At 43.1% G+C, this 13,983-nt stretch overlaps 1 protein-coding gene and 1 non-coding gene across 11 annotated transcripts in view; one reads left to right on the top strand and one right to left on the bottom strand.

The window, feature by feature from the left end:
- Positions 1–13,983, bottom strand: part of LOC119955607 (astrotactin-2-like) — a 1,814,189-nt gene that overhangs the window by 1,243,681 nt on the left and 556,525 nt on the right. The window lies entirely within an intron of this gene.
- Positions 3,479–3,551, top strand: trnar-acg. The gene has a single exon. It is a non-coding gene; the product is annotated as a tRNA-Arg (tRNA).

Genomic DNA, 13,983 nt, shown 5'->3' with positions numbered 1-13,983 from the left:
ACTAACTTTGAATCCCCTTATTAAGTTCCCCTACATCCCATGTGCATTTGCCTTCTTTATAAGTCTCCCATGTGGCACATTGTCAAATGCGTTGCTGAAATCCATGTAAACTACATCAACCACACTACCCTCATCTATGCACTCAGTCACGTGCTCAAAAAATTGATTGGTAAGAGGACACGGTTTCAACAACACGTGCCTTTTCTCAGCGATACTCAAGCTCTGTACTATCAAATGACTAAATTAAAAGTTGCCACACTTGAACTAAGTTTATCACAACAAGAGATGGTTTCCAGAACATCACACAAATGTGACAACACAATTATTCTACAGATGTTTGCTGGCTCAAAACCTTGAAGGTGGTCGTGTATGTTGAGAAGGCTAGTTCAAAAGCATACTGGATCCTTGGTTTTAGAAATAGGTTGGTTTACCATAAACAGATCACATTAAAATCTTTTCTAAATTGGTAATTCAACCCCAGCCAGGCATCTCACTTTAGGAAGGAAGTCAAGGCCTGAGAAAAGGTGCAGAAAAGATTTAGTGGAATGGTACTAGAGATGGAAAAATCTCAGTTACGTGGAGAGAATGGAAAAGCAGCACTTGTTCTCATTTGAACAAAGAAGGTTCAAGGAAGATGTGATAAAGGTATTCAAATCATGAAGGGTTTGGTAGAGTCAATAATATTTCTTTCAGTGACAGCAAGGTCTAAAATCAGAGGACACAAATTTAAGTTTGTTAGTAATAGAAGCAGATGCAAGAAGAGGAAGAGAAATCACACAGCAAGTTGTTATGATGAGGAATTGACTATGGTAAAAATAGTCCTATAATTGAGAATGGTGGAAACAGATTCAATACTACTTTCAGGAGAGAATTGGATGACTACCTGGAGGGAAATAATTTGCAGGCCTCCGTGAAAAATACAGCACAGTGGAACTAATTGAATAGCTCTTTGAAAGAGGAAACAAACGCATAATGGACTAAATGGCCTCCTTCAGCTCCGTATCGTTCTTCGATTCTACATTGTAGTGATTCTACTTATTTAGAAATCTGCTACAATTTACAGGAATCTGGTGACATTTTGCATATCAGAAAACAATGTGTCCTCCCCAACATGCCATTAAGCACTCCATTATTATTCATACTGCGCAAGAGATTTGAGTTTGTGAGCGACCTGTGGTGTCTCTAGGTATTGATAATATGGTATTTGGGGTGTAACACTTATTGTCGTTTCTCTTTGTACAGACATCAACTTTTTAACACTTGTTTTGTTGACCAAGACAGCACGACAAGGAAACATCACTGTACTCTCTGCACTGTACATCTGGATATGAAACCAATGACACAATTTTCAATGTCGATGTAATATATTTTACAACAACCATTCTAATTATGTTTGCGATACAGCTCTCGGCGCATGTGTCAGTTGAATCTATGTATTTATTTGCTGGTGAAATAACACTGAAGTGAAGTATAAAGAATTGGTTACACAGCAATGGGTTTGAGTTGATTGTGAAAGCCGCCCTGCATAATGCACTTGAAGTCCGTATCTCACAGTGCTTCACTTTTATCCTCTGTAAATGCTGATACACAAAGATTTCAGGCCCATCTAGCTTCTTAGGTAGAGTACAAGGTCCACTATACTGTTTTTTAAAAGAATTTAAGCTCTATTAGGAACATTATTTCTTGAAATGATAGCATCCAACATATCGATTCATAGAAACATAGAAAATAGGAGAAAATTTGGCCACTCGGCCCTTCGGGGCAGCACGGTAGCACAGCGTTTAGCACTGCTGTCTCACAGCACCAGGGACCTGGGTTCAATTCCGACCTTGGGTCACTGTCTGTGTGGAATTTGTACATTCTCCCTGTGTCTGCGTGGTGTTTCCTCCGGGTGCACTGGTTTCCTCCCACAGTCCAACAATGTATAGGGTAGGTGGATTGGCCATTTAAAATTGCTCCTTAGTGTCCAGGGATGTGATGGTTAGGTTATGGGGTTGCAGGGATAGGGTGGAACATTGATCGGTGCAGACTCATTGGGGCGAATGGCCTCTTTGGGATCCATGCTGGCCAACCTTTGCAATTCACGCTGGCTGACCTTCATGACCCACGCTGGCCGACCTTTGCAACACACACCATGTTCGCTTACCTTTAATGCGAAAGGGAACATTAATGTGAAATGCGAGCCTGCTTGGTCCTCACAATCTGATTTGAATCAGATTCAAAGGAGGAGAGGGCAAATCGCATATCGGGTGCAGAATTCAGCCTGTTCCTTTGTACCATGTTCATCTTTAAGAAACTGGAAAATTCAACCTCGCACATGTAGGTCGTCGAGAAGGGCAAAGAAACACAATTAGTGCTTTATTCAGCACTGGATACTCTTGGGAGATGCTACTCCAGAATGCTGACTGCCGCAAGGCTTTTGACATGTTTTTAATGTGGCATCATAGGTTAGCTACAGCAGCGTAGTCTTTAGTTCGGAGTCAGCTCAAGTTAATAACTGGCTCTGTGGTCTCAACCTCAAAAGGAATTTTTCACCCAGCACTTCGCTTTCAAAATTTGGAACTTTTCCTGTCATTTGCATCCTTATTTACATTGGCAGAATTGATAAAACCATACCTCAAGATATCATCATTATATTGCTTTGTTCCCAAGTTAAGTTTCTTCTTTGTAGGCTGTTAACTGGAGGCCCTGGAGCTCGATACAGAGCTAACCCGAGCCTTGCTTCATCCTACCCCAGACACACCTGAGCAGTTCTCTCCTGCAGATCCTGTTGTGAGATCCTATCCAATAGATAAACTGCCTATTTGAGTCTCTGGCAGTCTCTAACTTTTGAGAAAATGATCCATCTTCACAGTTGTGCTAGCAGCTGGAAAATGGAAGCAACTCTGCTCCGAGATTTGACTAAAAAAAAAACAAACTGTGGGCATTTGACATTGGTGTACATGCTGGGTTTGTGACTGACTCTCTGGCTGATGCAGACTCCACCGAGCCTCATTTATTTTCATTTAAAAGGCAGCAGCAGCAGCCATTCCCAATGCAAAAGCAAGTAGTGGGTATTGCGCGCTTCTCCCACTCCAAGGCCCACACGACACCCGCCTGCAATACACCCATGGGCCGCATGACGCGCACTTTGAATCTAAGGAAACCAGAAGACTCGTCTGGGTATTCGAATCACATCTTCAGAAGCTCGATGACCTGATAAATAGTCTTAATAAGCAGGTGGCGTTGGTTGTGTTATCTCTGTACCTGAGTCTTCTGACTTCCAGTTGAGTAACCATGGATTCAAAGGACCTCCCTTCTCCTCTAGGACCCATCCAACACATTGGTGATTGGAGTGAAGATCTGAAGCAGACTGGACTGAATGATGAAGCATTACGTCAGCTGTCAGGAAAATGAGTGTACACCAGGCGGAATCTCATATTGTGGTCACAGACCAATTGAACTGAGTGGAAACCCTCCCTGTTAACAGATACCCTGTGGGCCAGTGGCGCAATGGATAACGCGTCTGACTACGAATCAGGAGATTCCAGGTTCGACTCGTGGCTGGCTCGCAGTTCCTAGTTTTAGGAGCTGGTTTGGCACACTGGGCTAAATCGCTGGCTTTGAAAGCAGACCAAGGCAGGCCAGCAGCACGGTTCAATTCCCGTACCAGCCTCCCCGAACAGGCGCCGGAATGTGGCGACTAGGGACTTTTCACAGTAACTTCATTGAAGCCTACTCGTGACAATAAGCGATTTTCATTTCATACCCAAATGGTACAAATATATGTAGCATTATGAGCAATAAGGTTGGAAGTACAACATTATAATGAGATAATGATGATTACGTGAATGGTCAAAACTGTGACAAATGGATTTCAGTGCAGGCACTTGTGAGGCCATCCATTTCAGACCTAAGAAGTATCAAAGCGCATACTTTCTAAATAGGGAAAAACTAGGATCAGAATGCTAGAAGTCCAGGTACTTGGATCAATATAATGGATATACAGAAAATAATTGTGGAGACTAATGGAATGCTGATTTCATTTACACCAGATTGGGAGGCAGTCATACTTCAGCAATACAAAGCCCTACTTAGACCCTACCTGGAATACTGTGAGCAGACCTGGATAACACACCGTAAGAAGAGTACATTGGCCTCGAAAAGAGGCCTCCAAGTATTAAATTACAAGGAGAGATTTCACAACGTGTTGTTTCCTGGAATTTAGGAGGTGAAGAATTGATTTGATAATTATTTTCAAGATATTTAGAGGAACAGAGTACAAGGATATGAACCGTTTGTCCTTGGGCACATAGTGAAAGAAAATAGAACCCTTCCTTTCCAGTATAAAAATACTTCTGCAGAGAAAAATGTGCGTCTCTCTTCCTTAAATGGCAATTGGTGCAAGGTCATTTTTAAAATTAAATCTGGGATTGATAAGATTTTTGCTTTCTAAAGACCATTAAGGGACATGTAGAAAGGTGGGTGTGTATTTGAAAGTCGGGCGCGGATCAGACTTGATTTCACTGAACAGCAATACAGGCTGGAGGTGTTAAGTGGCCTGCTCCTATTCCAATATTTCTTTGTCAAGTGTCTTTTGAAAGCCATATGCGCACATCAAATGCACTATGCACTCTCCATTAATGAAATATTTGGAGTTAATCAAATAAATTTATCTTCAACAAATCTGTGCTGACTTTTATTCATGAGCTCATAACTTTCCAAGTGCCAATTATTTTTTTTCCCCAGGATCTTAGTCTCTAGGTGCTTTACCATGAATATGAAGCTGACTGGCCTGTAGTTGCTGGGTTTATCCATCTCCCTTCTTTTGAACAGGGGTGTAACATTTGTAATCTTCTAGCTCCCTGTTGCATTGTAAGTGATCCTGAAGGAAGTAGATTTTAAAAAAATGAGTGTAGACTAACCAATTCATTTTTCCAATTAAGAGGCAATTTAGCGTGTTCAATCCACCTACCTTGCACATCTTTTGTGTTGTGGGGGGCAAAACCCACGCAAACATGGGGAGAATGTGCAAACTTCACACGGACAGTGACCCAAGGCCAGGATCGAACCTGGGCCCTCCGCGCCGTGATAATGCAGTGGTTTAGGAAGAAGATTAAGGTACATTCAAATCCGACTATCATGAAAGAGTACGCTTTCATTCAAGCAGAACCTTATTGAAAAAAAACACATCATTCTGAATGTCAAGAGCTAAAAATCATTTCACCACTTCTTTTCTCTCCTCCCTCTCATTGTTGTTTTCTCACTCGTCTCTCTTAAGTCTTGAGGAGGAAGTTAGACAGATGGCTTCTCTCAGATTCCTGCCAGTGTCACTCAACTCTGATCTATTTAAAACCAATACAATATGAACTAAACTGACACTCAGCAAATTTCCTTCCTTTCATCTCATGACAGCTTAGCTAAAAGCAAGACTGAATATGATGGTACCTTAAGCATGAATCCTTATCCATTATCGTACGACGAAACGTGTTAGTATATTGCAGCGTGCTGCTGGGCTACCTCCCCAATACATTTTTCAAAATATGAAGGAACAGGCTATTCTTTTCTGAATACAGATGGTCTCTATCTCCTGCTAATCTTGAACACAGCATAGGCATATATCATTTGATTCTGTAGTCTAAACACATCCCTGATGTTTCGATATAACAGATTGGGAAAGGCTTTAACTTACACCTTACAACACCTCAGCATTAACTCATTTTATCGGAAATAGGTCCCATTGATTTAAATGATATCACATTTGTGTTCTCATTAAAACCTGAATCAATGGAACATTTCCACCCACAATGATTGAGGATGCCATCCTGAAACTAAATCAAGTATATTTTCACCAGTGCCACACTCCAGAAAATGAAAAAATTATTGATAAACAAATACATGTATAAAACTGGTCAATTTTGAACTCCTACACAATCCAATTAATTGCAAAAATACTCAGAACAATGAAAAGATCTGGCACATAACTCATGCTGTTGCATTATAGGTATGATCTCAAGGGCCCTGCACTTTGTTCTCCGTTTTACTGAAGCAGTGGCGTGACTTTATTTATTGAATCTGATCTGAAACACCATCTCTGTTGAATTATTGCGCAGTCCCTACTTCAAGATATCACAAATGAATGTTCACCCCATTTTTATTGCACCATGTATTTAAAAAGGATGGAGGTTCAAAAATAAAAAACACACTAAAAACATCCTGCCTACTATTGCAAAAGAGGAAAGTAGATGACACAATGTTAATGTCACTGCAATGCTCAAACTTTCACATTCATGAGCATTCATCCCAGTAAATTTAGAACTACAATTAATACTTAGATGAGCAAGGTTTTCAACCATTTAACTCCAAAGAGGCTTTGCCATCTGGATGGTGAAATCTGCCACCAGCATATTAGTCTGCTCATGAATTCAAACTGTTTTACCAGCGGAATTAAATAAATGGCTTACAGGGAAATCTATGGTACCTCATACAAATGACATTCATTTTCTTTACAAGCCAGGTGTTTCAAACCATTAAACTCTTTCTGCAGGGGTGCAGGGGATTTGTGGTATTTCACTAATATTTGGAATATCACCAAATAGGGCAGCACGGTAGCATTGTGGATAGCACAATCACTTCACAGCTCCAGGGTCCCAGGTTCGATTCCGGCTTGGGTCACTGTCTGTGCGGAGTCTGCACATCCTCCCCGTGTGTGCGTGGGTTTCCTCCGGGTGCTCCGGTTTCCTCCCACAGTCACAAAGATGTGCAGGTTAGGTGGATTGGCCATGATAAATTGCCCTTAGTGTCTAAAATTGCCCTTAGTGTTGGGTGGGGTGACTGGGTTATGGGGATAGGGTGGAGGTGTTGACCTTGGGTAGGGTGCTCTTTCCAAGAGCCGGTGCAGACTCGATGGTCCGAATGGCCTCCTTCTGCACTGTAAATTCTATGAAAAAAAAATTAAAAGGGTCTCCTTTGTGGTAACAGAGATTATGAAAGCATTTCTTCCTCTTTTCAAGCCAATTCTCGGGTTGATCACAGGAAATGCAGAAGATTAAATCAGGGGAAATCCATGAAGATAATAACTACTGTGGATCCAAGTCGAGCTAAGAGTTGAAACCTTACAAATAAACATTTCATCCAACGCTAAAATATGTGCTCTTATTCTTTCCGAATCCAAACGGTTTTTATACAGTTGCCATCCATCTGCGACACGAGCCCTCACAAAATCAACTCTGCGAAAACTAAAGGCAATAAAGAGAGAAATGACAAAAAATAGCTTGACATACTCAGCAGGTCTGAGGGCACCTATGAAAAGAAATAGAAAGCTCATTGGCAACATTTAATGCCCCCTCAGGCAGTGGGTTTGCAGGCAGGGGCATTTGATCAGGTGGAATGGTGCGGAGTGGCAACCCTGCCACCTTCCTGTCTCTACGCAATGAACTCCAGGGTGCAAAGACTCGTGAATGGCCTTCCATCCGAGCCTCATCCTGCTGCCATTAATATTCAACAGGGGGAGGGTGTGGGGAGTTGCTATGCTGAAAGCCCAGATGAAGTAAATATCTGGCCTCTAATGGGGTGGTCCTTTATTCAAAGGTACTCTGCACGATTTAGGGGCCATGTATTGAAGCTGCAGGACTTTTCTTTCAACGAACCTTTCACCCTTTGCCAGCCACCCAATCCCTGTGATCCCCACCTGGCCCTCACTCACCTGTGGCTTGGGTTGATCAATGATCTAGGTTCCAGTGGATGCATTCAGAAGCTACCACTTCTCCCAGAGGCATTGATGGGTAATGGAGATATGATTGACCATGCATTCTCAGGGCAGGAATCCTAATTCCTGACGAAGGCCTGCTGCTGGCTCGGTAAGTGTCTTAATTCCACCAAACCGTCATCAACTGAGACAATGCAGGACTCCCACTAATTCTACAGCTGGCAGGTAAGAGCCCCATTGCTAATATTAATTTCCTCACATCATTTCATGTCTGTGACCTTAGAATAAAGAGACATAGAAATAAATTGGGTCTAAGGGACAGCTGATGCTCATGATGGGGAAACATGTTGAAAAACTTGTTTCTGTGTTGGAAATCCTGCCCAATGCCAAAACGATTGTGTATCCTTTTCCTCCCTTTTGAACCAGAAGATCTGAAGTATGTGATACGAATCTCCCTCATTAAAATTGAATCTGTAAGGGGCCTTCCTGTTTTTTTGCCTTAGTTCCTAATTCTTTTATTTCTCTTTATCATTTTTGGTCCATGGATTGTTAATGGAGACATACCTTTAAGTCAAGCAGAGGAAGTAAGAAACTCAAAGTGTCAAAATCATACACTGTGTTAGAAAATTTGGTATTGTGAGCAGAAGAATCCAGACTTTATGGCAACCAAGAGGTTGGAGAGCCTCGTTTGATTGGTTAGCTGGTGGCAAATGGATTGGCCGGGGACAGTATTCTGCCCGGCAACTGTCTCTGTCAGGTGAGGGTTTTTGCAGAGATCCCAAGAGAACCCACTGGACCTTCAAGTTGGAAGCAGCTTTCTCTCTCTGCTCTGCTGCCTAACTGAAGGTGTCCATCTGAAATAGAGACTCATCCTTCTTTCATTATTTCACAGCCCACTTTCTCCTCTGAATTTGATTGTCTCTGTGTCTGTAGAGGGTGGAGAGAGTTAAACGAGGTGGGAGTGGGGTTACAAATTAGCCAGTTGTATTTGTTGTCTATTTAATTATAGTTACTGTTAACCATTAAAAATTTAATTGTGTTTAAATTTTAAAACCTGATGACTGTAGTTATTGGGCAGCCGAAGGCCTCGAATATTTAAAAATTCATTTCAATTGTCTTGCAACGCGGATTAATTGGGGCTGGAATTGACCGCACACAGGCTCAGGGTGTGGTAACAACTCAACTGCATGATTTGCCCACTTCATAAGTTCAATGAAGATTGATACATGCAATGGCACGGCATGATATAATCTATGATATATCACCATGGCAGATATCTATGGCTTCCTGAAGTGGAACATTGATGAATAGGCCAGCAATGTCAACTGAGCGCATGGACACAGCATTGCAATGAACATGCAAGTCCTGGGTGGTCTTCGAAAATATGAAGGAATCCTTCATCATTTATGTGCAAACAATTAATGGCACCACGTATACCCAAGTAGATGGTGTTATCATGGGATCCCCTCTCGGCCCAGTTCTCGCAAACAACTTTGTTGGGTTCCTTGGGAAATATGTCTCTGATGGAATGACACCTAACCTCCCACACCTTGCATATTTCCAATAAGTGGATGATATTTTTGCTATGTACAAAACTGCAGCAGCAGGTAATAATTTCCATATATGTCTTAATGGGTTCCATCCTGTGCTCAACTTCACAATTAAAACAGAACCATCAAATGGACCTCCTTTCTACTTGAGAAATCTGTCTGGGGATTCTCCACCATGGTCTATAGCTTGTCTACCATCACTGGTCAATATACATGTTGGGATTCTTACAGTATCACATGGCTGGTCTTATTGACAATGTTGTAATTAGCGATTGAGCCATTTACTCACCATGCAAGCTTGATGCTGGAATAGGGTGCTTCAAAGATATTCTATGGGATAATGGGAACGCTGACCAGATTATTTTGCGCTGTATATCATACAATCTCATCAACGGGCCAAAGGCCATCACTTTCGGCCCTGAAAAGTGTGCAGCCTACTTCAGATTACCCTGAAAGGGCAAGATATCTCAAAGATTTGAGCAACAGGTGAAGCTAGCTGTGTCACCTTGCTACCACACCATAGTAACACGAATGGTATTCGCCATTGACCAGTCAAGCCAAAAAAAATGTTCTGCCTGTCACACAAATGAGTAATATGAATTTCCATGCCAGTATGATTCTAGGTATGTAGGTGTACATCCCAAAAACTGGCAGATCGTATCAAACAGCATGTCCCAGCTGTTGTTCGTAATGGGCAAGGTAGAGACTGTACACAACCAGTCCGTGCTTGCACAACTCAAAGCACTCTGTCCAACATTAGATGTGACTGCGATTGGAAAAAATGACTAAAAAACCTCAAGGTGCTAAGAGTTACACTGACAGCCAATTTAAGATTGCCAGTCAGTCTCACCGTGTGGTACATTTGCGTGTACTGGAAGCTCCATATATTAATACACAAGACAGAACGAATATGTGCACAGATTTTACCTGTTTCAGCTAATAAAAGTAAGTGACAGCCATTAGCTGATTCATTCCTCAGGGAAATGCCTTTGCTAATCAGGTTTAAATTTCAAGCAATGTTTGGCAGTTATCTGTCAGTCACCAGCAACTGGTGCATTCCACACAGTGGCATTTTTACCAACCAGAGTCCCTTTGCCAATCAATCAACAATCTCTCATCAAACAGTACAAATTTGTGTTTTCCCCTTATCTTGGTATTCTTATGAAGTGAACTGATGAGTGTAATATGGAAAGCTTCGACATGTGTCTTTTTCCCCAGCAATACTCAAGTTCTGCACGACCAAACAATTATTAATACAATATTTCTTAGTTTTCTAATTTGTTTTCATTCACATTTTAGCTTGACCCGCAGGTCACCATCCACTTACAATGGAGATTCAATAACCTACTGGATGCAGATAATTAATTTAGCTCTCATTGAGTCACAGCTAATTATAAAACTCTTTACAGTCCTGGGAACCAGAAACTCTGGATTAACAAGTAAAAATGCTGAGAAATATGTTCACCTATGTCAGCTGGGTTAGTTCAAGCCAGTTCCTGATGAAAACAAGCCAATGGTATCACCCCAGCCCGTCATTTGAAACTGACACTGAATTACATTTTACTCAGTGACTGCACAAGCCTGCATGAGGGAAGTTTCACACTGGTGAACTGAGGTTTGATGACCTGAGGTTAGGCATGGGTCAAAACGAGAAGAATTTTACTTTGCTTTTTATTTGCTCAATGCTGGCTTAATACTGGGATCTAAAAACAGAATTGTTAACATTTCTGAAAATTTTCACATGAATTTGTTCCATTTCCCCTCCTTCACCTCCCCTACCAGGACACATAATCTGACAAAAAGTTAATGGGCAAGATTTTCCGATTTCCCAGCCATGCATTTCTTGGTGGCACTGTTTGCTGCCGATGGGATTCTATACTCTCGCCACTTGTCAATGGGATTTCCCATTGGGGCCACCCCATGCCACTGGGAAATCAGCAGGCGGACGTAGAAACCATGGGGAATGCAAATCTCAATGTAGCCGACAACCAGCCACCCCAACAGAGGCAGGTGCCAGCCCAGGTCCCAGACCTTTCACATAGACCAACAGGATGAGGAATGCATGCAATGAAATTGCATCATGGCACCCAGAGAGGCCCCTATCAGAATCACTGTGCGAGTCATCTTTAAAGATGGAACTGGAAACTCAGCTATTGTTTCGGTTGCTGGAAGGCAAAGATTTGATGAAATAAAATAAAAAGTGGGATACAGCAGCTGAATCTGTAGGACACAGAGATGAGACGAGGCTAGAAACATGTACAGGTGAATTACACACCATTGCGGGGGCCACAATAACCCCAGGGAATTACGGGCAGCAGTTGGTAAGACTCCCACTGATTGTAGTAAAGGGTCACGGTCCCAACCTATTAGGCCGTCACTAGTTGCAGTGTGTTCACCTGAACCGGCACCTGATTTTTCAGTTGAGGACTGGAGCACTTCAAAGGTTAGGAGTGCTACGGTGAGTAACTCACCTCCTGACTCCCCCAAAGCATGCCCACCATCTACAAGGCACGCAGGACAATACTTTTCACTGTACCTCGGTACACATGACAATAAATCTAAATTTCAAAGATTGGGAATTCTGTGGCGAGTAATTCACCTCATGACTCTCCCAAAGTCAGTCCACCATCTACAAGGCACAAGTCAGGAGTGTAATGTAATACTCTCCACTTGCCTGGATGAGTACAGCTCCAACAGCACTCAAGAAGCTTGACACCATCCAGGACAAAGCAGTCCATTTGATTGATACCCCTTCCACAAACTTTCAATCCCTCCACCGCTGATGAACAGTGGCAGCCATGCGTACCATCCACAAGATGCACTGCAGGAAGTTGAAAAGGTTTCTAAGGCAGTACCTTCCAAACCCACAGCCATTACCACCTAGTAGGACAAGAGCAGCAAATACTTGGGAACCCCACCACCTGGAGGTTCCACTCCAAGTCATTCTCCACCCTGACTTGGAAATATATCGCTGTTCCTTCACTGTCACTGGGTCCCTAACAGGAGTATTGGCGCACCTCCACCTCAAGGACTGCAGCAATTCAAGAAGGCAACTCTCTACCACCTTCTGAAGGGCAACGAGGGATGGGTAGTAAATGCTGGTCAAACCAGTGTCACCCATATCCTGTAATTTTTTTAAAAAAATGTTGACAATGTTTTGATCACTGGGATAGCTGAACATGAACACTTGAACAATTTGGACAAGGTTAGCCTAAAAATGGAAAAATGTGTGTTCCGTACAAAGGAGGTGGTTTATCTTGGCTACCATGTAGACTGGGAGGCTGCACCCTGTCCCGGACAAAGTGCAGGCTATCCAACCAACTCCTACACCAGACAATATAACTGAATTGTGTTTCTTCCTTGGGTTAGTAAACTACGGTGGGAAGTTCATCCCCAATCTCGCAACTATGTTGGCCTCCCTACACCTCTTCAAAATAAAACAGGAGTGGGCATGGAGAGCACAACAGGAAAAAGCATTTACTCAAGTCAAACAGCAGTTGACCTCCTCAGGCTTGCTCACGCATTATGACCCTGACAAACCACTCATAGTCACATGTGATGCCCCGCCGTATGTCATTGGCACCATTTTGCCACACCGCATGGACGAGGGCGAAGAGAGGCCGATTATCTTTGCCTCCAGGGTTGGCTGCGGCAGAGCGCAACTATGCACAGATTGAGAAAGGGGTTGGCTGTCATTTTTGCCGTAAAACATTTCACATTCGGTGTATGGTCATCAGTTCACAATCCTTAAGGAGCACCGGCCGCTATTGCCGGTGCTCACAAAGAGGACAATTACATATGCAAGGATATAAGATGGGCACTTTTGCTGGTGGCATATGAGTGGCATCGACCAGCTACCCGAATTGTGAACCTGGATGCGTTGAGCAGATTGCCGTTGCTGATGCACTTTTCATCTCCTCCCAGCTCCAATGAAGTAGTAGCCACAAAAGATTTTATGAACATGCTGCCGGTTATAGCGTCCCAGATACAGGAGTGGACGCAGATGGATCCGATGTGTCCAAAGTCCGCCAGATAGTACTGTATGGTGGCCAGCATCGGAAGCTACACGATGAGTTGCTAGCATTTTCAACCAAAATATTTGACTTAAGTGTTGAAGAGGGCATCCTTCTGTGGGGGATGTGCGTCGTCGTCTCAAACAAGGGCCAAGACTCCATCTTGCAGGACCCACATAACAGACACCTAGGGATGTTGAAAATTAAGATGGTGGCCAGGCCTGGATGCAGAAATGGAAAGGGTGGCCCGAAAGTGAAGTGTTTGTCAGGAGCAGCGGAAATCTCTGCTTGCGGCACTGCTTCACCTTTGGGAGTGGCCAGGGCAGCCTTGGGTGCGCCTACATGTTGACTTTGCCGGCCCTTTCCCAGAATCTATGTCCTTGATTATAGTCAACATCCACTCGAAATGGCGAGCGATTCACTGACTGTCATTGACTACCTCATCCAGCATGAACTGTATCCTAGAGATGTTGGTCATTGATAATGGGACACTCTTTACCAGCGAGGAATACATGGGATTTATGAAGGCAGATGGGGTACGGCACATCCATACGGCCCCATATCATCTGGCTTCTAATGGACTGAAAGAAAGGGCGAGAAAGCAAACTTAGGGATCAACGGACACTTGGCTGGCTAGATTCCTGTTTTGTTACTGAACCACGCCACATGCCAAGTCCGGGATAGCATCGGCAGAATTGTTAATGGCCGGCTACTCGGGACTCATCTCACTCTC

The sequence above is a fragment of the Scyliorhinus canicula genome, chromosome 21 (genome assembly GCF_902713615.1).
Source record: "Scyliorhinus canicula chromosome 21, sScyCan1.1, whole genome shotgun sequence".
NCBI classification, from domain to species: Eukaryota; Metazoa; Chordata; class Chondrichthyes; order Carcharhiniformes; family Scyliorhinidae; genus Scyliorhinus; species Scyliorhinus canicula.
This window is presented reverse-complemented; position numbering and strand designations above follow the sequence as displayed.